At 36.8% G+C, this 24,197-nt stretch overlaps 1 protein-coding gene and 1 long non-coding RNA gene across 8 annotated transcripts in view; one reads left to right on the forward strand and one right to left on the reverse strand.

Moving 5' to 3' along the window:
- CNTN4 (contactin 4) overlaps positions 1 to 24,197 on the forward strand; it is an 893,585-nt gene that overhangs the window by 487,353 nt on the left and 382,035 nt on the right. The gene's annotated exons all lie outside the window — the stretch shown is intronic.
- Positions 16,112 to 23,061, reverse strand: LOC122214589. Its single transcript, XR_006199982.1, has 3 exons — positions 23,011 to 23,061; positions 21,461 to 21,607; positions 16,112 to 16,185 (listed from the first exon to the last, which is right to left on the reverse strand). It is a non-coding gene; the product is annotated as an uncharacterized LOC122214589 (long non-coding RNA).

Genomic DNA, 24,197 nt, shown 5'->3' on the forward strand with positions numbered 1-24,197 from the left:
ATTAAGACATACTTAATTTTAATATATTAGAGTCTCTTAAGCTTTTCCCTTATGATTGTGCTTTCTGACTTGTATTAAAAATTGCAGTCTACTCTAAGAGTAAAATGGATAAAATATAAAACCATTGCATCACTTAACAGGGCAAATTATGGCCTGAAGTAAGAGCAGAGTTGTCTTGGCTTGGAAATGGTTCTTGTTACATTTTTGATGTATGGCTACACTGGAAAATTGTGATTACTTAGATTATTTAGAATCTTTAGTAAACAAAATTTTAATGTTCCTGTGGTGTTGACCTCCAATTTAACTTTTTTTATTCAAATGTCCTAGATGATAGAGATAGAAAAATTGTTACAAGAAGTAAGCATTGTGTTTGGGATTCTACTTTTCACATTTACCATGCACTTCTCACATTTACCTCATCACTAGGAAGTGATTCAAGGATAACACAGAGAACTCTGTGTTTCATTCTGTCATCTTAATATTTGATATGTTCCTAGTCTGTTACACGTGGTCTGCATCCCCCACTCTGCTTATCTTACATAATTGGGCTTCTGCCTTACCTTCTCACTTGTCTGAACTTACTTTTGAGGTAGAATCCAACCATCTCCATTAGACTGGATATTTCCAGAGCTGCAGGACTTACCATGCTAAACACAAGCCCCAGGCAGCTAGAACAAGTTGGTGACCCTACTTTAAGGGCAAGAACTGTATATATATTGCATTTTTTTGGGTTGTTGCAACTCTTTTCACAGAGTTTGTGCATCCTCAGTAGTTTAAAAATGTGTGTGACATAAGTTGGGGGGCACTCAGTTCTGAATTGGATCCTACCACGTCTTATGAATTACGCTTCTTTCCTAACATATGATTTCATTAAGGTGTCATTTTCTTAAATATCCTTAATCTTTTTTTCTTAATCTGCTGGCATTAGGGTAGCAATAGGTTTTGTTTGCCAACAGGGTCTGTCATCCATATGAGTGATGTTTCCTGTAGCCAACATGTATTATTTTTTTTTCATTTTCAGAAACACATCACAGTTTACTAATTAAAATGAATTTATTATGAATCATAAGATTAACAGCTTAATTAACATCTTGCAGACTTTAATTGAAGATATTTACTTTTTATTATACCATCAAGTATCTCTCCTTAGAATCATAAAAGTGGTAGTTGTCAAGTTTTCCATCATTGTTGAATTATCCTGCAGGTGACACTTTTGTGAATATATTTATTAGGGACTTGCTTCATAATGTAATTTGAGAGGTGGCTGAAAAGGCTTCTGTAGCTGGAAGGATCTCTTCCTTTAACTTAGTGCGTACATTAAACTTCATCAACTTTCACCCATTCAGTCTGTTAACCCTTGTTCTACCCAGCACCCCTGCTAAAATGTGTGTGCTGACTCTGGAGCCTGGAGGAAGCTTAGCATATTAAGAAGGTTTGGATCCTACTCCTTTTAGCAGAAATTAGTTTATCAGCTGCTTTCCAAAGCAACAGCTTAGGTGAAGGGGAATTTGAATAAGAAGAATGAGATTATGAGATAGCAGGTAGGAAGCAGTCATCAACACTGAGAAGCAAAGAGGACAGGCCAGGCCACCTCTGCACTTTTAGAAGTAGGAGTAGGGCAGCTCAAGAGAAATGGCTCCACAGACTAACTTTGCCATTCCACAGTGTTTGTGTCTTGGAGCAAAAAGGAAGAAAGTCTTTAAAAGGTTTGATTCATGAGGATATTTTTCACTCCAGATAGAATGCAATGGATATCTGATGTGGTTTTGTGCCAATCTAAGTGACTATTAAGAAATTTCCAAATTTCTCTGATTGCCATCAGTAGGCAACGATGAAGTGGGATTTTTTTCCCCCTGGTTGCCTTTATCAATGTCAGTGAAATGAGAGCAAGGCTCTCTATTCTTCCAAATTGGAAAGAAATCAGATCTGAATCCTGAAAAATCAGCTGAACATCCTTCAACCTTAGTTCCACATCTGATTTGTAGAGCCTAACAACTGCCTTATTAAAGGGAACCTAATCTTGTGATCATTCAGAATTGGGTATACCAAAAGTTTTATTTTAAAAAAAAATCTCAAAATAATTCTTCTAAGTTGTGATAATTTGGAACAAGACAAAAAAAGTTCTTTAAAAAATCAAAATATAATTTTTCTGAGCAAATCTTTCCCAGCTGTGTGCCTGTTAGAGTAAGAATCCAATTACTGGTACTGTAGACCGTCAGAATAATTTAATTTGATCACTTATCATTGGCTATAGTGATATTGTGTCTTAAAACATAACCGAAATAGGCATCTATTATAGACCGAATTGTGCCCCCCCCACTACTTTGAAGTCCCATATGAGCCTAAAATATTTACTTCCTGTATAACTGTATGTTACTAAAATATTTACTATGTATAAAAATATTTACTTTAAGGAAAATGTTGGCTGACCCCTGCTGTGTAGTGACCTCTTTGCCTCATAGCCCCAACACAGTCCCATACCTTATTGGTATATAAATCCTAAGTAATGCTGAGAAACTGTACCTTAATGTTGTTAAATCTTTTGTGAAATTAATATGTCTGTATTTATCAAGGGGTGTGTGTGTGTGTGTGTGTGTGTGTGTGTGTGTGTGTGTGTATTTATTATAGGTTAACCAAGTTGCAAAAGGTTGTTTTTTTGTTTTGTTTTGTTTTGTTTTGTTTTGCATTCCCATCAGATCTCATTCATACTGGCTGATGTGAGAGTAGTAGTATTATCAGGTAAAGTTTTTAATTTCTTCTTCACAAATTAATTAAGTATTGACAACGTTTTATAAGAGTAATGGCTCTCATGCAGTGTTTGATGCTTTATTTCTAGCTTTGTTATTACTGATGTTAGGAAGCCAATGTTACTAGGTCAGGAAATTCGCTTAGGGGTAAGAAAAAAAGGTAAGCACTTACTCTAAGATTGAAATCCATACAGTGTGATGGGTTATTGTGATGAATACTTAGTTTTGAAAGACTTCATTTATTATGTAATAGCAAAATGCAGTTAGCAGAATGCTCCTGTCAGTGAACCTTACAAATGCTGTGGTTACCCCCAGAGATGTTCAGATGCACTGTAAGAAGGGAGCAAATTTGACACTAAAAACAACATACAATCTAGTAAAAACAAAATATTCTGAGAGTTACCTTGTGCTATAGAAGACGCCTGGGTCTTCAAGAGCCTGAGGTTGGTCACTCCTCTCCATCATATAGTTCTTACACTGCTTTTGGTGACTTAATTATAGTTTTGATAATGAATCCCTATAATAAGGGATTCATATATAAATAACTGTGATTCATAAATAAATACTTCAATTTTTATATATAGTTTTTAATCTGAGGAAACTTCACTAAGATGCACTAGAGAAAATAACCTTTCACACTAACTATACAAGAATCCAAACTCTGCAATATTTAAAAATCTTTTCATTCCTGAGATGCCTGGGTGGCTCAGTTGGTCAGTTAAGCATCCGACTTTGGCTCAGGTCATGATCTCACAGTTGGTCAGTTGGAACCTCGTGTTGGCCTCTCCCCCATTTGCACTCTCTTTCTCTCTCAAAAATGAATAAACATTAAAAAATTAAAAAAAAATCATTTCATTCTTGTTTAGCGGCATTATGTTTACTTTCTCTCCTAATCTGTAATCTCATAAAAGACAAAGACTATGTCTTATTAACTATTTAATTCTCCCTAGAGCTTATCAGGTACATGGCCTACACAGTGCAATTATGATCTCATTCAGTTTCTTTTTAAAAACAGTGAAGAGATAAAATTACTTTTCAGAACCTTTAGGAAAGGGCCATGATGGAGAGGGATATATTATTACCTCTAACTAAATCCAATACTTCTGAATTTCCCTATAACATTGGGGGAAAAATGCTATTGAACATTAAATTAAGTATTTTTCTTATCCTTGTGACCCATGTTGTATGTAAAATATGCCCCTTGAGGCACCTAGGTGATTCAATCGGTTAAGCATCCTTCTTCGACCCAGGTCATGATCTCACGGTTTGTTAGTTTGAGCCCCGTGTCAGGCTCTGTACTGACAGCTCTGAGCCTGGAGCCCTTTCCTTCTGTGTCTCCCTCTCTCTATGCCTCTCCCCTGCTCACTCGAGTGAGCTAGTGCTCTGTCTGTCTGTCTCTGTCTCTCTCAAAAATAGATAAACATTAACTTTTTTAAATATGCCCTTTGACATACCAGAATCACACTCAGCATGGCATGGAGTGGCATGTAGAGCTCAAGGCTTACTCCAAGAACTTCAGGTTTATGCCACTCTTACACTCACCATAGTGCACAAAATCATTGAGAGCCTTCTGAGCTCTCATTCTAATTCTTGTAAATTAAATTCACCTGTGAGAACAAATCATTTTAACAGGTGATGGTAGTAGTAACTTATCGAGGTTTATTTTTAGCCCTTACTCTGGACCAAACAGGCTGCCTGCACTTCGAGAGTAATAATGCTCATGACACTGAGCAAGCTATATCATCAAAATCTTTGTTTTAGGGGTGATAAAGCTGAGGAGCAGAACAGTTAAGCAAATTACCAGAGGTCACTCTGCTAATGAGTGCCCCAAATCAGGATTTAAACACAAGAAATGCTCTTAACCACCAAGCTATACTACCTTAAGTATTCAATCAGTATGTGTTGATTGAAAAACTACAAGTAATGAGAAGTATATTTATTTAATTGAAAACTTGTACAGTATCTAGCTTTTGTTTCAGGTTGCTTTTTTGAAATTATTAACCTTTACATTTATTGTTTCTGTAGTCCAAAGAACAATTTAAGATATTGAAATAATCGGCCATTTTTACATAGGAATCTGGTTATCTAAACCTTGGCTGTAGCCATCTGCCATCTTGCACAGATCCAGGAGCACTGTTTACAAAGAACACCATGTGAATGGTGCCCCCATTCCAGAATGGTACAGAGCAATTAGCGCCCTGGCCTGCTTCTTAGTCATTGGATTTGTCAAAAAAATTGTCTTTATCAAACAAAAAAGTTGTGTCTTTTTCACACTAGTTACATTCAGTGCTTTGCCTCCAAATTCTGCTCCTGTATATATTTAATACACAGAGATGTCAGCTTGGTGAACTTTGTGCCCATTAATACGTTTGTTTCTTGTGTTTATACAGAAATCCAAGCTTGATTTCACCATCAAATCCATTGTGAAAATTCAGTGTATCTTTTTTTAATTAGGTGGGGATTTCTCCAAAGACGCCTTTTGTGTCTATTGTATTAGTGTTAATAATCTAATCGTAACTATGGCTAATTCCAAAATGTTGCCCAAGTAATCACCATAGTCTGCTGCCTTTGAAGTCTTTGGCAAAGCAGAAGCAGTGTGTTTGTAAACTTGCTGGCATGAGGTTAATTCAGAAAGTCACTTGATCTGCGGCTCTTGACCTCAAAAACCTACTTTCTGGTAAAGAAGGAGAAGAAGAAGGAGAAAAACATCTGCTCTGTCACTTGTCAGGAAATGAAAGGAAGAAATTAGATACACTCAGAATAAAGTAATAAAGCGGAAACATGAATTCTCTACCTAAAGTGCCATTACCTTTATAGACACTGGTCATACTGTAGATAATGCTTACTTACTCTCTACAAATGGTATCCTATCCCTTACCATCATTACTCTTCATGAGGAGGTGGACATAGTTGTTGGAAAATGACTTAGATTGTTTCCAAGTTCTTTGGAGGATCTCATGTAAATTCATTAGTAACTCTGGAACCATCTACTATGCATTTAAGTAATGAAAAATGTATTAGTTTCACTACACAAATGTATTAGCTTCTACTCTATAGTTAAATGAAAAATGTATTAGCTCTACATATAAATATATTAACATTCACTCTGGCATTTTTCTCTTAGACGTTACTCCACTTGAACTAGTCTGTAATGCAAACACTGCCTAAAGTCTCAATGTTGGAGAATTTCACTTAAAAAAAAATCTCTTAAGTAGCAAATAGTGTGTCTATGGTGGCATTTCTTTATTATGGAGAAAAAAAGCATTCCTTCGTAAGAAAATGCTGTTTCAGTACATATTTGCTGCTAGTTTTATGTAAGATGCCAAAGAAGGATATTATTTTTAAAAATCTATAAATGATTATATACTTTAATCATTTGAAATGTTTAAATCTAGAATTGAGAGATGAAGATACTGTCTTTGGTGGAAAGACATGGCATGAGCTGCTCAGTTATTGAAAAGAGGATGCACTTTACATAATAACTAAATATATACATCAGTAAGATATATCACTCTGCACTATCCAAGAAAAGTTTTTTTTTTTAAATTTTCATGAATTTCTTTCTTTTCTGTTAAACCATGTTGCTGTACTAAGTTTAAACCGAACCATTTCCTAACTGTTCAGTGCCACCACTATTGATAACTTTTAAAATGCCTTCCCTTCCACATACCCTTGATAAATAACATGTTACATTTGATGGATTGATCTGGTAATCTCCAATGAAACGTAAAAGTAAAGTTAGAAAGAAAGTGTGAGATATCAAAATATAAATTGAAAAGTATCTTCTTGAAATTTTTCTGATTCCCACACTTTTTTTTTTCTCCATTAACATTTTAGTTGTGACTTACCGCCCGCTAAACTATAGTTTGGAAATGAACGATTCCAGAGCAAAAAAGGTGTGCTGTGTATATTTACATACATACTTTTTATCCACATGTAACTTCCATCCCATGTGTCGGCTTGCACCTTCATCATGGAATAACTGGATCTCAATTCGCCATTTGTTCTCTGTTTTTGGAAGCTCCCACAAAGGGCAGCTTATAAATCCCCACGAAGGACTTGCTATGTGGACGGTCACCGAGAATCTGCCCTGGTCTTTTCCTACTCTGCTTTCTGGCCATGTTTTGAGCTTGCAAATTCTTTAATATTCATGGGAGTTGCCACCACCCTCAGGAGAATGAGGACAAGAGAGCTAATCCTAGGTGTTGTCCGTACTTCCTATCGTCAGGCATCAAGATGTATTTCATCCCCTCTCCTCTGTCTCCTCTGCTGAACAACACTGAATATGTCTACTTAAGTTAGACATAGAAAGTAGGATAGTGGTAGCCCATTAGGGATTGCACAATATTTTCCAGAAGTCTGAGACTTACACCTGATAGAGAGACCTGCTAGCCTCAAAAAGAAGAAAAACCAGGAATTGCTTATCTCTATGCCTTAAGTTATCTGAGTTACTTGGAAATGAAGTGGTTTACAAAATGAAGAAAAGTCTTTCATAAAGCATTTTGTTATTGGGCAAGTTCCAAACTCTTAAACCTAAACTCGTACTTTTTTTTTATTTTATAACTACCCCGACTCCTCATATCAATGAAATCCAAACAAGCTTACAAAATCCTAACAGAATAATAAGCACAAGGTTTTAAAAACATCAAATTTTATGTAGAATATTTTCTATTTCGTTCAAATGCGTTTAGCTCTCTCCCTTAGGATGAAATGCCCTTTGCATTTGCTTTAGAATTAACAATACTTCCCCATACATATCTCTACATGGGTTTTTAATTGTTTTAATTATTTAAATGCAGGGCATAATTTCTATTTTCTTTACATACATAGGATTTAAAAAAAAATAGTTCATAAGTTAGTGTCCTCCTTTGCCCTTTTTCTAAGACAAGCAGAATTCATGTGTTTTGGTTATTGTTGTTCTTCAGATTGTACAACACAAGGGCCCACCAGCCTGAGGGCCCTATCATCCCAGGATTGGCCCCTACCTCTATGGGAGATATCACTAACCTTTGAAACCAAGTCTGCTGTCAAGGTCTCCTGGGATTTGCATCATTCTTGCCTCTTGCCATCCTGCGTCTTCAACTCCTACAAAGCCCTGGTTCTTGGCCACTCTGGAAATCAACTATAGTTGTCCATAGGCATGTGATAAAAGGGCTCTCTGCCTGACCTCTGATGTCCATCTAGACCTGTCATTTAATACTATGCCTACTCTTGCCTAAATACATTTCCTCAGTTAGTCTCCAACTGCAGAGGTTGTCCTTACTGATTCTTCATCTAACACCTGATCTGAATTTGATCACTAATGTACATTTGGGAATAGAAAAAGCCAGAATTTGGAAGTCATACTTGGAATCAAAACCCATTGCACTTTTCAACTGTATGACCTTGGACAAATTCCTAATCCCTCCATCTATAAATTCTACTTTTACAATAGAAGTAGATAAATGATAGGTCTTTAATGCGTTATATGTGTGAACTGTCAAGTGCAGTGCAACACATATTGTAGGAATATAACAAATGGTAACTTGTTTTCTTGCTTGACTTTAAATTCCAGTTCACTGGATAAATTTCTCCATTTGCTTCTACCTCATAGTGCCCATGTCATTTGGTTTCCAATTCATAACTCTAGATTCTTGAAATCTTTGAGCTGTCTCTGGATCCCTTGATCACCATATGATACAGTGATATATAATAAATATAGAAGGTCTTTATGTTTGCTTCTGACACAGAACTCCAAAACCCTGGGAATTTCCTAAGTGATAAGAACCATAATAGTGTTTTAATATACATAACAAACCCTCTCAAGCACACCTGAGTTTATATTAATGAGGTGACTTTTGAAAAGCCCCCAAAGATGCTGCTGGTTGCTAGGGGACCACCCTGTGATTGGAGAACTGGAACTTTCAGTCCCACTCTCCTGACCTCCAGGGAGCTGAGAGGGACTGGAGGTTGAATGATTGCCTGTGAATGATTGACAAGTGAAGATAGGAGAAAGCAGCACATTGTGTGCCCTTTCCCCATATCTTACCCTGTGCATCCTTTTCATCTGGTTATTCTTGAGTTATATCCTTTTATACTAAATGGAAATCTGGTAAGTAAGATGTTTTTCCGAGTTCTGTGGGCTGCTCTAACAAATCAGTGAAACCTGAGGTAGGGGTCATTGGAGCACATGATCTATAGGTGGTCAGTCACAAACATAGATGACAACCTGGACTTGCTGTTGGCAGTGGAAAGGGGGAGCCCCTGTGATTTGGTGTTGTGCTCCTGTCCCCCAACATAGTTGTAGCAGTAAAAGGTTTTCATAACCATAAGTTCTAAATATACCTTAAATTTTTTTTGAAGAGAGAGAGGACAAGCCGGGGAGGGGTTGGTGAGAAGGGTAGAGGAAGAAGGAGAGAGAGAGAATCTTAAGCAGTCTCCATGCCCAGTGGAACCAGACTCGGCTCGAGATCATGACCCTGAGATCATGACCTGAGCTGAAATCAAAAGTAGGACGTTTAACTGACTGAGCCACACAGGTGCCCCTGCCTTAAACATTTTTAAGCCCTTTAAATTAAGAATGGAATTTTATTTGTATCAAATAAGAAAAAGCAAGTTGTACAAGTTGGAGATTTCTGAAGGAAATAAGCATTTGTTTCTCTTTTTTCACTTTCAGATGTGCATTCACACATGTCTTTATATGAAAAAAAAAAGCCTGCAAAATCAATAAACTGATACTTATTCATTATTTTTAACTGTAAATACAACTCTAAAGCCATTGCAGAGTGAATTTCTGTACATTATAACAAATGTAGTTGATGAAGCCATTTAGCTAGACATTATGGAGTTTGATGTCTTAATAGGCATCTCACATCCAACATGTTGACCTCATTGCCTCTTTTTCTCCCCTAAACCTGTTATACCTACAGCCCTTCCCGTCTCAAATGATGGTAACTTTATCCTTCCCACTGTGCAGACCAAAAACTTGAGATTCCTCTTGAATTCCTTGCTTTCTCTCATATATTTTGGCCAGTCTATGGCTTTACCTTTAAAATATATTTGGGGGGTGGGGGGGCCTGGGTGGCTCAGTTGGTTGCGCGTCCAACTCTTGATTTCGGCTCAGGTCAAGATCTCAGATTCGTAGTATAAAGTCCCGTGTCAAGCTCCTAGCTAAGTATGGAGCCTGCTTAAGGTTCTCTCTTTCTCTCCCTGTATAATATATATCTCCCGATATATCTCTCTTCATATATATATATATATATATATATATGTATATATGTATATATATATATGTATATATATATTAAAGTAATTAATTAATATAATGTATATATATATGTGTGTGTATATGTATATATACAAATATACACACATATATATACATATATATGTGTGTGTGTGTATATATATATGTATATATGTGTGTGTATATATATATGTATATATATATATAATATATATATATATATTAATGTTCAAATCCAGCTGCTTCTTCCCCCCTTCCAGGCTCCCCTCCTGACCTGAGACACTGGCAAGCATCTCTCTCCTCCACTACTGAACTGTCTTCCTAACTGGTCTCCCTTTTGCTTTCTACATTGTCTTCTACAGTCTACTTTTCCTGCTTCTACTGTCTACTCTATATAGGTCATTCTCAATACAGCTATCAGAGTAATTATTTTAAAAAGCAAACCAGAACATGCCATTCCTCTATTCCAAAACTTGCACTGACTCCCTGTTTTACTCTGAGCAAAGCCATAGTCCTCCTGACAGTCTGCACTGTGTGACCTGTAACTGCACCTGTACTGCTTCCCCTCCCATAACTAGCTTACTCCTCTCTTCCTGATTCTAGTCTTTCCCACCTAGAAACATCCCAGGCTTTACCCACGTTTATGCCTTGGCTCTTACTGTCGTCTGCATGATCCACTCTTTCCTCAGATAAATTATTGGCTAATTTCATCTCTTCTGCCAGCTTCGTTCACATCTCACCCTCTCTATGAGACCTATCCTGAACACTACGTACCATACTATTGCCTATCACGCTCATGGGAACCTTTATCCTGTTCCACGTTTTCTTTTTTCTATAACATTTATAAACCTCTCACATACTATTTGTTTTCCTTGTTTATTGTATCTGTTTTGCTCCTAAAATGGAAGCTCTTTAAAGACTGCCATCTTTGTTTTATTCACTTACGTATCCCAAGCAGCGAGAATAATGCCTAGCACAGAGCAGGCTCTTAATAAATACTTAGTGAATGAAAACATGAATGAATAAATGCAACTTTCTGTCAAATAAATTCATTTTCATAAGTTTAATGCATTAGTGTTTTGTTGGGTAGGAGGTTTGTTACTACTGCTATTTCTGTGAAGTTGAAATACAGAAGGTAAAATCATATCTCACCAGTTATCTGCCTTTGCGCAGATAAAGCCTAATGATTGAATGCTTGACTGAGTTAAACTGGTTGTTTAGACATTCTTTTAAATAATAGCTTAAGGGAAAACTGAGCTATTTGACTTCCACCCCCTCTCCCCTTACTAGAGCTAGAATTGTCAAAATGGCACACAATACACACGTGATTTTTAAAGAACTTAGTTAATTGAATTCATTGAACCAAAAATACTCACAGTGAAAATGATCAACATTTATATGTAAAACAAAATCTGTTTTTGTCTGACTTAAAGAGGCTGTAGCTGGGGGCTAAAGGATTACAAACAAGTAGGAAAATCATCTGACATAGTTTTTGTTTTGTTTTGTTTTGTTTTCATGCGAGCTTTCTAAACTCTGAAATGACAGTATTTGGAAATTCTTTACATGATGCTAAAGTGTGTGGTAAGTTGAAACGTTCAAATTGAGTAACAGAAGGAAATCCTAACATATCATACATGAGAACTACCATATAGAAACAACAGAGCAAATGCTGAATTCTGTAAAAATGCTATACTTTGTAGGAAACCACAATGCTCTATTTTCAGAGATTTGGAAGGTCATTTATAGGTTAGCCTGGAAAGAATAAGATCTTCCGCCTAAAGGAGATAAGAATTTTTGTACAGGAATATGTTTAGCATGGCTTATATAATCAGGAAGTGGTGGGTTTGTGGAAAGAATAGGATGTGAAAGGGAAAAAAATGTGAAGAATCAGTGGTTCCCTTATACAGTTCTTAGGGAAAAGAAGGCCAGGTGATGGCAAATATTACTTGGAAACGCTTATAAAGCTAAACAGGGTCTGCCATATAAATAGCTAGATTCAAGAACAGCGCTTAAATGTGTGAGTATACATATATAAAACACATGCACATGTATGCTTATAACACGCACACAGTGTATGTGTATATGAGAGACACTAGGATGATCCTTTATCAAAAATACTAGCATCATTATTAAACCCTTGATATCTCATTTTCCATTACTGATGGTAATTCCTTTATTGCTGAATTTTGGAAACAGAGAAGCCCTTGTAATGATGGAACTATTCCTGGGATTATATATCCTATCAAAACCTCTTTTTGAGTGTGTCACTTTTGTTAGGTCTCTTTCCTCCCTGATTGCAGGCAGCATTAGAGTGCTGGGTAGGGGGTAAGACAAGAAGAGAATAAGAGTGATTAACAGGAAGAAAGAAAAATTAGAGGGTGGTCATGAAGACTTTTTTTTTTTTTTTGATTTCTCAATTCTGCATTGTCACAGCACTAAGAGGAATTCTGACAGATTGTTCATTATGAATCAGTGCATTCATTAATACCACCAAATAAATGTGATACATTACACCAAGTATGTGTTTTTTAAAAATGCAGTAAACACAACCAATCTTAAATGCTTTCATGTGGTTGGCCACTGTCAAATCATTCCATTAATTATGATAGGTAATTCCGCTATAGCAGGTGAGTATTAAAATCCCTTTGAATTCATCTATAAATAGATTTGAAATGATTTGTGTATATTCTGTTGATATCTCCCAGGGTGTAGGTATTATTCACATATTTCAAAGACACATGAAAGGAGGAGACACTTAGATTGTCCAGAAATCAGGCTTTGCTTTTAAAAAATCTAGGTTATTTTATTCATGACTGCAGGAAATACCTGATTAAAGTAATCTTGACATAGATGAAATAAATAAATTCTCCCATGGAGAATGTTAAATTCATCAACTTTGGTTCCATCCACCTTACCCACCCCCAATATTTTCAGTCTTACTGTTAAAATTGGTCACATTTTCTTTCCAGTTGATATTTTTACACTTCATCTTCAAGATGCACCTGGTTTGCATTCCTGGTTATATATCGTTACTCTAAACAGTCCCCCAGATTGTGGCAAAGTTTTAGCACAATGAGTTACAATGCAATTTGGTACCCTGGAGGTGAATTTTGAGATATTCTTTCTTTGTTGGTTTGCCGGATTTTATTTGATGCCAGCAAGGAAAATTGTTGAGAAGATAGGATTAAATCATAACCTGTATCAACAGATGGAACTTTAAAAGCCAGTCAGATTGCAAGCCATATTTGTATTATGTTAAATAATATATTTAATTATATCAGTACTTCCTTCACACCTTAACTTCAGTGAATCCCAAAATAAATTCACGAAAACTTGGGGAAGAAGACATTCTCATTCCTCAAATAAACTACATAAATTATACAAAGTTTATTGTCCCTCTCTGGTGCTAATGGCTTCCATCCTGATCATATTTTATTTATGTGTGTAAACTTAGAAACAGGTATGCATATACATTTTCTTTGTATATTTTGACCAAATCTAAAACACTGAGCTTTCCCGTCTCTCACTGACTTTCTCCCCAGCTTCTTTCCTTTTGCTCAGTGAGCACACATATATTTACTTCTGCAATTAGAAAACAAAAACTTTGTTTTTTTTCCATTCCTCTGTCTTTATTTCTGCTATTTCTTCCTCACCTGTGTCTGTTAAAGTTCTGCCTGTACCTCAGGACCCAAGAGGCACAGTATGTTCTGATTGCTTGGACCCTGTTCAAAATCCACTAACAGACAGCTCTATGATTTGGGGCAAGTGACCCAGCCATTCTAAAACTGTGTCCTTTTCGGGAAAAGAGTGATGTTAATAGTATACACCTTCTAGGGCAGATGTGATTATATTGAAATAATCCCTTTTGAGCACTGTATACAATACCTGTCACACAGGAAGTGTTTAAACAATGGAAGCTGAGCTGTATCATCTCCATGGAGCCCTTTTTATCCTCACATGTTAATCTCTTCCCCTCAAGTGACCTCATAGTGCTTTACTGTTAGAAACCTCTTACTGAATTGTGTTCTCTAGTCCAGTGGCTTGTGCACATGCCTGGCTTCTGTGTTACTGAGCATTTGCAGAGCCCCAACAATGCAGACACTGTGTCTGATGCTCAGGATATGGTAGTGAAAACATAGGCACAGTATCCCTGCTTACCTTCTCTCTGGAGAAGACAGATAATGCAAAAGTTAATAGATCAGTGGCATAATTTGAGATCGTGATAAGGGCTAGGAAAGCAATAAAAGAGCTGATATGTTATTGTTTTTGTATGTTTGGAGCTACATTACTAAGAGTGGAGTGAGACCACACTATTGCTTGAGTGCCTCTTAAGACCTTAGACTGTCCCTGTCTAAGGTCATAGGCATCCTATAAAAAGCTGCTGCAGCTACAATTTACAGAACTTCTCTGGGAGCTCCTTCCTCCCTCTCATTCAAATTCATTTCTCATTAAATCAGATTTAAACCTATTTTCTCCTTATATCTGATCACTCCATTGTCTCTCCCATTCTACTCAGATTGAGGCTACTGTCTGCCTGGCATTGATTTCAAGTTCATCCCAAGACACTATCACTAGCCTAGATCCTCTTTATGGTTCCATGTACTGTAGCTGGATAGCAGAAGCCCAGAGCCAGGACAACTGTTCCTTTGGTACCCTGCCTCCACACTTGGTGTTCCTTCTAGCCAGAGAGGGAAAAGTAGATAAGGAATCCCCTAAGGGTAAGTTCTAATTATTTCCCTGAAGAAAAGAAGTTGGTCAGAGAAACTCAACAACAGTACCAGCTGCCATTGCTGATTTTTATTTTAGAGATTAAAAAGGGATTGACAACACTTGTCCTTATAATAAAGTAGAAAAAAAAGTTTCCTTTGGATAAATCAGTCTACAGGCTTCTTTAACACAAGCTGTATAGATTTTGGTTTCTAATATGCTTACCATATTAACAGCTCTTTTCAGAACCTCTCCTGAGACTCAGAGCCAAGGATGAATGCTGATGACAAAGGGAGATTATACATGTCTCTCAACATGCTCATTCTCTCTGTCCACCTGTCTGTTGTCAGTTCATCTGTCCATCTCTCTCTCTGTCTGTCTCTCTCTCTTTCTCTTTCACTCATTTTAGATATGTTCTTTATCCATCCACTTTTCTAAAAAATACCTGTATCTAAACCTAAGAAGACTAAGGTGGAATTGGATTCCGGGGTTGCTTCTGTGGGTTTGACTCGACATTGCCTCTTTGGTCTGTCTGTAGGAAAGTCACAGAAACATTCGGGCTCTCTGAACTAGGGTCAGTGAAAATGGATCTAGTCTTACTGTGGCTAACCCTGAGAATACTGGCTTGATATTTCTCTTTGGGTTATGTCAGTGCTGCCTAAAGAGGAAATGCAGTGACTCTTCCTGACATTGAGAAAAGCAACTAATCCCTCATCTTGTATCTTGCAAACATCTAGTATTATTCTGCTTGTTCTCAAGGCACAAGCTTCATGAATTAATGCCTCCTTTCACAGTTAAATATTCAAAACTCATTGAATATTTTTAAGATGGGTGGTAGCAGGGGTTGCTGAGTTATATTGAAAGCGTTTGATTAAATAGGTTTGAGAGCCACAGCTAAATTAATAAAAACTGGCACACTTTACCCACTTTTCTTTCTTATTTTTCAGACATGAAAATTGCTCAGACTTTAAGTCTAGTCTGTGTGAAAGCATTAAGTGTTTCAGAAATCAACATGTTCTTATCAATCTATTGTGGTCGGGGGGGGGGGGGGGAGAAAAAGCCAACTTGTGACATTACTTATGTTCTAGAAACCTGATACTACCTTATTGTACATCAGGAGTATAAGCAGGTTTCATTGCAAAGAGGTTCTTGTGACAAGATCTGTGAAGACGTTATGTTATTAACTTAGACGTCTGCACTTAACCAATATAGCTTTTTCAAGACAATTTTTGTTGGGCTACAGGTGGTTATTTAAGACAATCAATTTACATAGAACAATTTATTCTTTTTTCATGCTGTTAAAGCAAATTGGTATGTAATTAGATTTATATACTGAATAATCTCATTTGCATATCCAATTAATTCTTCCTATTTTAATTTGCTAGGGTTGAATTCACATTAGTAGTAAAAATAACACTTAAATTATCAAGGACTCCGATTTTCCTTTGCTGTAATTTGTTCAAGATGTTCCATTTAAAAACTGGTCCCCAGCATTCTTTTCAAAATCTGTTGGAAATATGTGAAAAACTTTAGTTAAAAGTGCCCTTAGCCCAAAATCACAAACTTGTGGTTTGCCCTTTGTTCATGATACACGGGGAAATGGATGGTATAAAGCCACTTCCTGCCTCCTTACACAATATTTTTCAAAACCAGGGGAAGTCAAGTTCCAGGTTTTTATCCTCTGACCTATTTTCACATTTCAGGGTATGTTTAAACACAGAAACACATTTTAAAGTGATGTCTCTTCCTAAATGATTTGTACTCACTCTTCAGTTCTATCACTTTATTGTGACTTATCACTAAAATAGAAAACATATGGCAGTGGAATTCAAACACACCAGGGCTTAATATTTGTTTCTCCTTTTGCTGACTCTCTTGTTGGGCAGCTGACTTTATCTGGGAGTCAGTGTCCTCCTCTGTAAAAAAGAGAGTCCATGTAAGGATGCCTTTTAGAATTACTATGATTTCAAAATGCATAACATGTGAAAGTATGTGCTGGTGTGGAACTGGCAATAGAAGGTCACCAGTAAGTAGCTGTGTCTGGTCTGTACTCAAGATACATGAGCTCTATCAACCGTTCACTTTGTAAGACTCAATAATATTTTTTATTAAGCTCAGTGAACATTTATTAATGTTGATTTTCATTGCCAGACACTTAAAGTTAATGTTGGCTAAGCAGTTTGTGTGAGTTACTTAGTCTGTCTCTGCCTCAGTTTCTTCATTTGTAAATTAGGAATAATAAAGAGTACCTCTGTCATAGAATGGTGATCATAACTAAAGGAATTAAAACGTGTTAAACTCTTGGAATATTTCCTGGTACATAGTAGGCGGTCGATAAATGTTAACCATTGCTGTCATTGTTACCATCTTGAAAGAATATGCACACATATTACAGTTTTCTTTTTTAATCCTTGCCTGTTATCTAGTGTATTAAGCCTGCCATATCAAAGTGCTATACACTGGAGAGGTTAACCAACAAATTTATTGTCTCAGTTATGGAGGCTAAACATCCAGAATTGGGATATTAGCAGGTTTTGGTTTTTCCTGAGGCCTCTCCCCCTGGCTTGCAAAGAGCTGCCTTCTTTCTGTGCCTACAGGCATTTCTTCCATGTGTGTATCCAAATTTCTTCTCCTTATAAAGATACCAGTTAGATTGGATCAGGACCTACATTTTAATTTAATCACCTTTTTGAAGGCCCTGTCTCCAAATCACTCACGGTTGGAAGTTATGGGGGTTATAGCTCCAGTCCTTTGAATTTGAGAGAACATAATTAAGTCCGTGACACCAACGTTGAACTTCATGTGTGAGAGATATCCTGAAGCTTTGCCTTCAGAACGTGTACCAGAATGTAAGCGTACCTATTTTCATAAGGTGTTTAAAAAGCATATATAATCTATGCCTTATCTCAAAAATCTGTGCCCTTTTTCTGTGGCTACAGTTACTCTTTCAAAGCCACGTGTTTCTCTTTTGATCCTTAGCCTGTGTGTCACAGTCACACAGTAGAAAGATCGTAACATTTATGGTTAAGAGACTTAGGTTTATGTGCTGGCTCACTTTATTATACACACATACATACTGTGTAAGTACACATATAAGAATTATATATTATGTATAATTATGTAGGCAAGTTGTGTCACCTCTGAGAGACTTTCTTTTACTTACCTGCAGAAGGGGACACACAACTTCACAAAAAGTTATAAACCAAGACAGGGTTGGGAAAAGAACTTTGCAACTTCAAAATTTCTACACAGGTGTCTGCTTACTGAGAAAGAAATATTAATAACATTGCCTCTTTTGCAATAGTTGTTAGTTTACAGTTATTAATATTTCATGGCTTTAATGGTCATTTTAGGAAAGATATTTACTTCATTGCTAAAGCAGTAAGTCTACATTTAAATGCAGGTTTCTTTCTGTTTTTTTTTTTTTTCTTAAAACCAGAAAACTGTGATTTGTAGTTGAAACTAAAGCAAATTGTCATGTTCTGCTGTATACCCATTTTAAAATACAAATCTTGCCCAGTCATCACTGAGTATGTATAACAGCTGCTTAGCAAATGCTGTAAAGATTTTTTTTTGTTTTAGTCAAAATTCTACTTTCCCTTTGGAACCCCCATCTACATGTTATTTTAATGTCATCTACACTATTTGGAATGCCTGTATTCTGTGATCTTGTGTGTAACTTTCAAGTAGCCTACAGACATTTAAAAAACTATACCACGTTCTTCATTTCAATTTGGAAGATAAACAATTTTTTATACATAAGACTAGAAAGGCTTAGAATTTTATAAGTTGGAACGATCTTAAACTAATCTAATTCATTCGTGATCCTGTTACTAGACCCTTTACATTAGAAAAGAAGGATACCAGAGTCTTTTATTACCAGAGATTGACTGGCCAAGTGTACAAAATCAACAAGACCATTGCAGTCTTTTCCTTTGTCATGGTTTCCCATCAGCCTGAGAATGGATTCACAAGTGGGTACTGTAGCCTATAGAACTGCTCCGCACGACCACACCTCCCACGTCTTTATATCTGAGAGCCTCCTTTCTTGGAGTGGGGGAATAGGCCCAGGGCGGGGGGATAATTTGTTAGGATTCCATCTGATTCATTTCTTCTTCCTGTGATCCTTTTATGTCTTTAACCCATGTGTTTCTTTAATATCTTTACTCCTCCCTTCTCTAAACTATTCCTTCGTCTCCTAGGCCATCTATATAGATTGTCAGTCATCCCATTCTGTCAGATTCATGTAGACCCACCCTTTTCACTTTTCCAAGAAAGACCTTCTACTGTCATATATCCTGGATGGTATGCTGAAAGAAAAACTCTCTTCCTCTGATGGAGTTGTATTATCAAAGCCACCAAGAAAATTGAGAGCAGAAGAGAGAAAAACTTCTCCAACCACACATTTATTCACAAGACACAAATTTTATATGTGCCTGTACTAGTTACCAATAATTCTATCTAAAAAGGGAGTTCTTTCCTTGTGGATCTGCTAATCTAAACAGATGCTACCCACCCTGCCCCCGCACACCAAAATATGGTAAGTACTGGACAGAAAATGAACACTAGCTGTGATGCAGCTACAATGAGGCACAGCATCCAACCCAAATCCAACCCCTACTGGGGCCATGGTAGGATGTGAGATAGAGTGAAAAGAGGGACTTCCTGGAGAATGTGCTACTATTTTTAGATACAGGGAACTTAAGAAAGAAACCAGGGAAGGGGCCCAAAAGGTAGAGGGACATGCCCAAAAGTATGAGGCAAGCAGTACTAGGTGCCAGAGGAACCCACACCTCAGTGTGGTAGGTAGTTGTTTATGGTACAGACTGATTCCTTAGGTGTGAATTTGTTCTCCATCAAAGTATGCCTTCCAGACTACAACTGTATTATCACAGTCTGGCTATTGTTAAAAACATTTACTATGGATCTTCTCTTCTGGAATTTTCTTTATGGCTTTTGTTTTATTCCTCTGAATATTTAAACTATTGGTAAATCCTTTTCCTTTGGAGTTTGTATTTCATTTTTGGCAGTAGCTAGCTTTCTATTTTTAGAAACTTACTCAGAGGCAAGTCACAGTAAATGTCAGTGACCATGCTGGGTAACACTATTTTTGGTCAGAAAATGAATTGTGACTGTAAATTCATAAAGCTAATTTTCTTACATGGTTTATAAATCAGTTCTCTGTACAGTTTAAAAGAGGAGGGTGAAAACTCACATGATATATGTGAAAGCTTTTTTTAAACTGTAAATCATTCTATAAAATAAGTCCTTATTTTATTTGTATTAATTATTACATTATATTTAAACACACTGCTTTAGAACCCAATACCTGTTTTAGATAAACTTTATAACTATTAATGTAGTTTCTTTAAAAATTGTTCATTTGGCTCAGGCGCCTGGGTGGCTCAGTCAGTTAAGCGTCCAAGTTCGGCTCAGGTAATGATCTCAGGGTTCATGAGTTTGAGCCCCACGTTGGGCTCTGTGCTGACAGCTCAGAGCCTGGAGCCTGCTTCAGATTCTGTGTCTCCCTCTGTCTCTGCCCCTCCCCCGCTCATGCTCTGTCTCTCTCTCTGTCTCTCTCTCTCTCAAAAATAAGTAAACATTAAAATTAAAAAAAATAATTTAAAAAATTGTTCATTTGGTGGTTTCTACCAGTCAATCTGTAGATTGAGCTCATTTCAATTTCAAATCTTGAATTGATAGGAAATATGTTAAGAGTATTATCAAATGAGGAAAATAAGGCTTAGAAAAGAGAAATAAGTAACTTCTTTTAAGTTCACAAGGGTAGTAACTGACGGACCAGACAATATAATTCAAATTTCCTGACCCAAATTCCACTAATTTTTGTTCTTTCCATTCATGTAGGTCAAATGATGTAGCCTAAAATATTCCTCTTTTTCTCATTTTCTCTCCAAAACCTCTGCCTTCTACCTCCATTAGCCTACACCAAACTGACGCCCCTTTTTCCTTGTATTCCTTCCATCTGTTTTATGATTTAAATAACAAGAAGACCTTCTTCTTGCTTGGTTATTTCCTTTATATACCTTCAGTTACTAGTTAAAAATGATGAATATAATAGGCACTGGATAAATGGACTTCTAATTGTCAGCAGTTTTCTCTTCTGTAGGAATCAGCTGACTGGTTCTCTATGCCAAATCCAGGATGCAGTTTCGACTGAGTTATGAGTGGCTATGGTAGGGCCAATGGCAGTTGCAAAACAAGTTTGACAATATTGATACTATATAGAAAAGTGGAGTTTGGTTGTTATTTCATTGTTGTTTGTTTTGTTTTTTGGTTTGTTTCCTTTTGTTTTGTTGTCCTTGGTAGCTAAAACTAACCTGATCATTGGCCTATGTCTGCTAATTTCCCCAAGGCCTTGCTTTCCTTCCTGAAAGCAATTAATTTCTGAGTTTCTACTCAGGGGTTGAACTTTACCTTCTCCCACTACCCCAAAGCTGAGCTACAGGAGTTCAAGAGGGATCTGGAAAGGCCACTGAAAGAGTTCTTCACTGCCTTGGCAACAGTCTGTTTGCCATTGCCAACCTCTTTGTTATTTGCTGAGAATATTGTCTAAGAAAACCCCTCAAAGTTGGATGACTCTTAAAAATATACAGATTGCAAGGCCCCAGATGAAAATTTCAATTATTCTGCTATGTTCAATATTATATTGTTTGTAATCATGATGTTGAAAGAGCATAAAATTTTGGATTTAAGTATATTCTTTATACTTCATACATTACTTCTCCATTAAAAGTGACAGGAAGTACTTACTACTACTTACATTGTTTTTAGGGGACATGTTTGCAGTAGATGGCCGGCCACGTTACCAATTATTTTCTTTTTGTCACGTCATACATGGATCTTTTTCCTTCATTTATTTTACATGCCAAAGTTGAATTTGTTGATAGAAAACATGAAGCAAAATGTTCTGTTTGTGGAAACAGCAAGGAACGTACATGAGGGCAAGGTGTTTTTGCTTGTTAATTCCCTGCTACAATTTTGTTTTTGTTTTTAGTGCCGTAGGGCAACAAATTGGCAAGTGTAAATAACGCTCTAGCTAGTGTCATATTGTATTTACAGTCAGTTATCACGGATTAAAACATCTGTGGTGCTTCAGGGATTGGGCTCACAATTTCTGTTTAGAATAATGGAAACTTAACGACTAATTGCAAACATAGGTTGAGTATACTTTAGCCTAATGTTGAAACAGTTACCACCAACTTTTATGAAGTATATACAGATGGATTCTTAGGGATCTTTTTGTTTGTGTCATATTTTATACTTGCATAAAGTTTGAAATTTTAATGTTAAAAAATGATATGGTTTAGAAACATGTGATATAGTCCTTTTTTCCCCCGTGCTTTTTTCTACCTTGCATCTCTCTTTTTCAAAAGACTTAAGGCCAGCCTAAGGGTATTTAAAGAATGAGCAAAAATGGCCTTATTCTTTCCCAGAACTTAGTCATTTACAAGCATTCAGCCCTTCCTTGCTATATGTACTTTATGAATGGATTTTTGTTTAGGAAAGAAAAATGTTTGGGAAGAGTGTGGGGTTTTATTATATGCTGCTCTGTCACCCTCCCCCCAAAATCCTTTCTAATCCCAGTAAATTTAGGTAATAGACCCGGATTTAATTTTGTCAGAAAAATTAAAATATACAGTCCTTTCTGGAACGTTTGGGTCATAACTCTTTGCTTCTCCTGTTATCTACTTCATGGAGCCAGATATTGTGTCCCAATTAACTCTGGGGAAAAATTTGATCTGTTCACATCTTACATGCAGCCTACACTCTGGAATTTATAGAATTTTGTGAATCAAACAAGGGAGCAGCTCACCCCAAAACTCAGATGGCTTTTTAAAAAACCTATTCCCTACATAGTTACTTCGGATGAAATTTGTAGTCTACCAAAGTGCAAAGTCACACATGGTCACTTTCTATCTAGAATGTCACAACCTCTAAATCCTGAAATTTCAAGGAATTTAGAATATTTTTGCTCCTTCCACTTTGATACAGAATATTCATGAGAAGCCTACCCGGCCTTTTGAATCATTAGCTCTGAAGAGAGTTCAGGAATGGGAAACTTGGGAGATTCATAGCTGTAACTGCACAGAGAAATCTTGTCTGCTAAAGAAGGTGCATGTGCACTATGGCATCACCCAGTATGTGTGTGTGCCTGGCTTTCTATTTTTAACGTTTTTAATGACAGGCTGTCTCTTTGGTTCTGTATGCCCTTCACCTTTCTCAGAATGAGATTGATAGTGGAAGTTTCTCTAGTGTTCTCATAAAAGTTGGATTAAGGGTCTCGAATCTGTTTAAATACTACAGCATTACCTCACATTCATGTAGTGGTCTCGCCTCTGTTTCTGTTTCCCGTTCCCTCTGTATTCTGACATGTAGGGCAGTTCACATTGGATCTGCTAAAAGTACAACACCATATTGAGATGCCTGACTTCTCTATAATACAGACAGGAAAAGAAGTCTGAAGAATTGAAACAGAGGATTGCACACTGCCAAAGCAATTTGAAGTGATGGGACATGAGTATTTTGACATGAAATAGCCTACTACCTCTTTGCCAGAGGATGCTAAAGAAATGAATATGCAAATCACCACAGTGTTACCAAGTTTCTTTTGACTCTTGCTTTCAGGGCAATTCCATGTGGGTTGTTAACTTTAAAATATTTGAAGGACTGTCACATAGAGGAGGAAACTGACTTGTTTGCAGTAGCCTGAGACCTTGGATACATGGGAAAAACCAAAGGCACATTCTACCTCAGATTTAGGATTTGCTTTCTCACAATTTGAGATATCTAAAAAATAGAATGAACATTTTGGATTGGAGAAGAGGAGAGTATTTTATTGTGATGAAAATGTTAGGATTGTGGCAGGAATTATTTATCTGTCAAGAATGTTGAAGAGTGTGAGCAAGTATCCTGTGGAATATTAAAAACAGAATAATTTTTTTAAGTTTATTTATTTATTTTGAGGGGAGGAGTGAGAGAGCAAGTAGGCCAGGGGCAGAGAGAGGGAGAGAGAGAGAATCCCAAGTAGGACTGTCTGCACTGTCAGGATAGAGCCCAATGTAGGGCTTGAACTCACAAACTGTGAGATCATGACCTGAGCCAAAACCAAGAGTCAGATGCTTAACTGACTGAGCCACCCAGGCTCCCCAAGCAGATTAATTATAATTTAGTTTATAAGAAAGGGAAGATAGCCTTTTATTCCACTCAGTGGTAGTAGACAAGGATCCACATATATCTCAAGAAAGAAAAATGTATTCCAAGTCCGAAAAATTGAAGGTAATTAAAAATGGATGTAAAAGGTAACCTAAGGATGATACTATTTTCCCCTGAAAAGAGCAGTGTGACTTCATCTCACATTGAATTGCCCAGAAGTGTCATCAGATTCCCTGTGCTTCTGTGTTCAGAGTATGTTTCCCAAGTTGTAATCAAGGGTTTGTTATTATGACTGTTTGAGGTTCAGTTTGTTCTGACCCCCCTAATTCTAGGAAGATAGCAGC

This window comes from Panthera leo, chromosome A2, assembly GCF_018350215.1.
Source record: "Panthera leo isolate Ple1 chromosome A2, P.leo_Ple1_pat1.1, whole genome shotgun sequence".
Lineage (NCBI taxonomy): Eukaryota > Metazoa > Chordata > Mammalia > Carnivora > Felidae > Panthera > Panthera leo.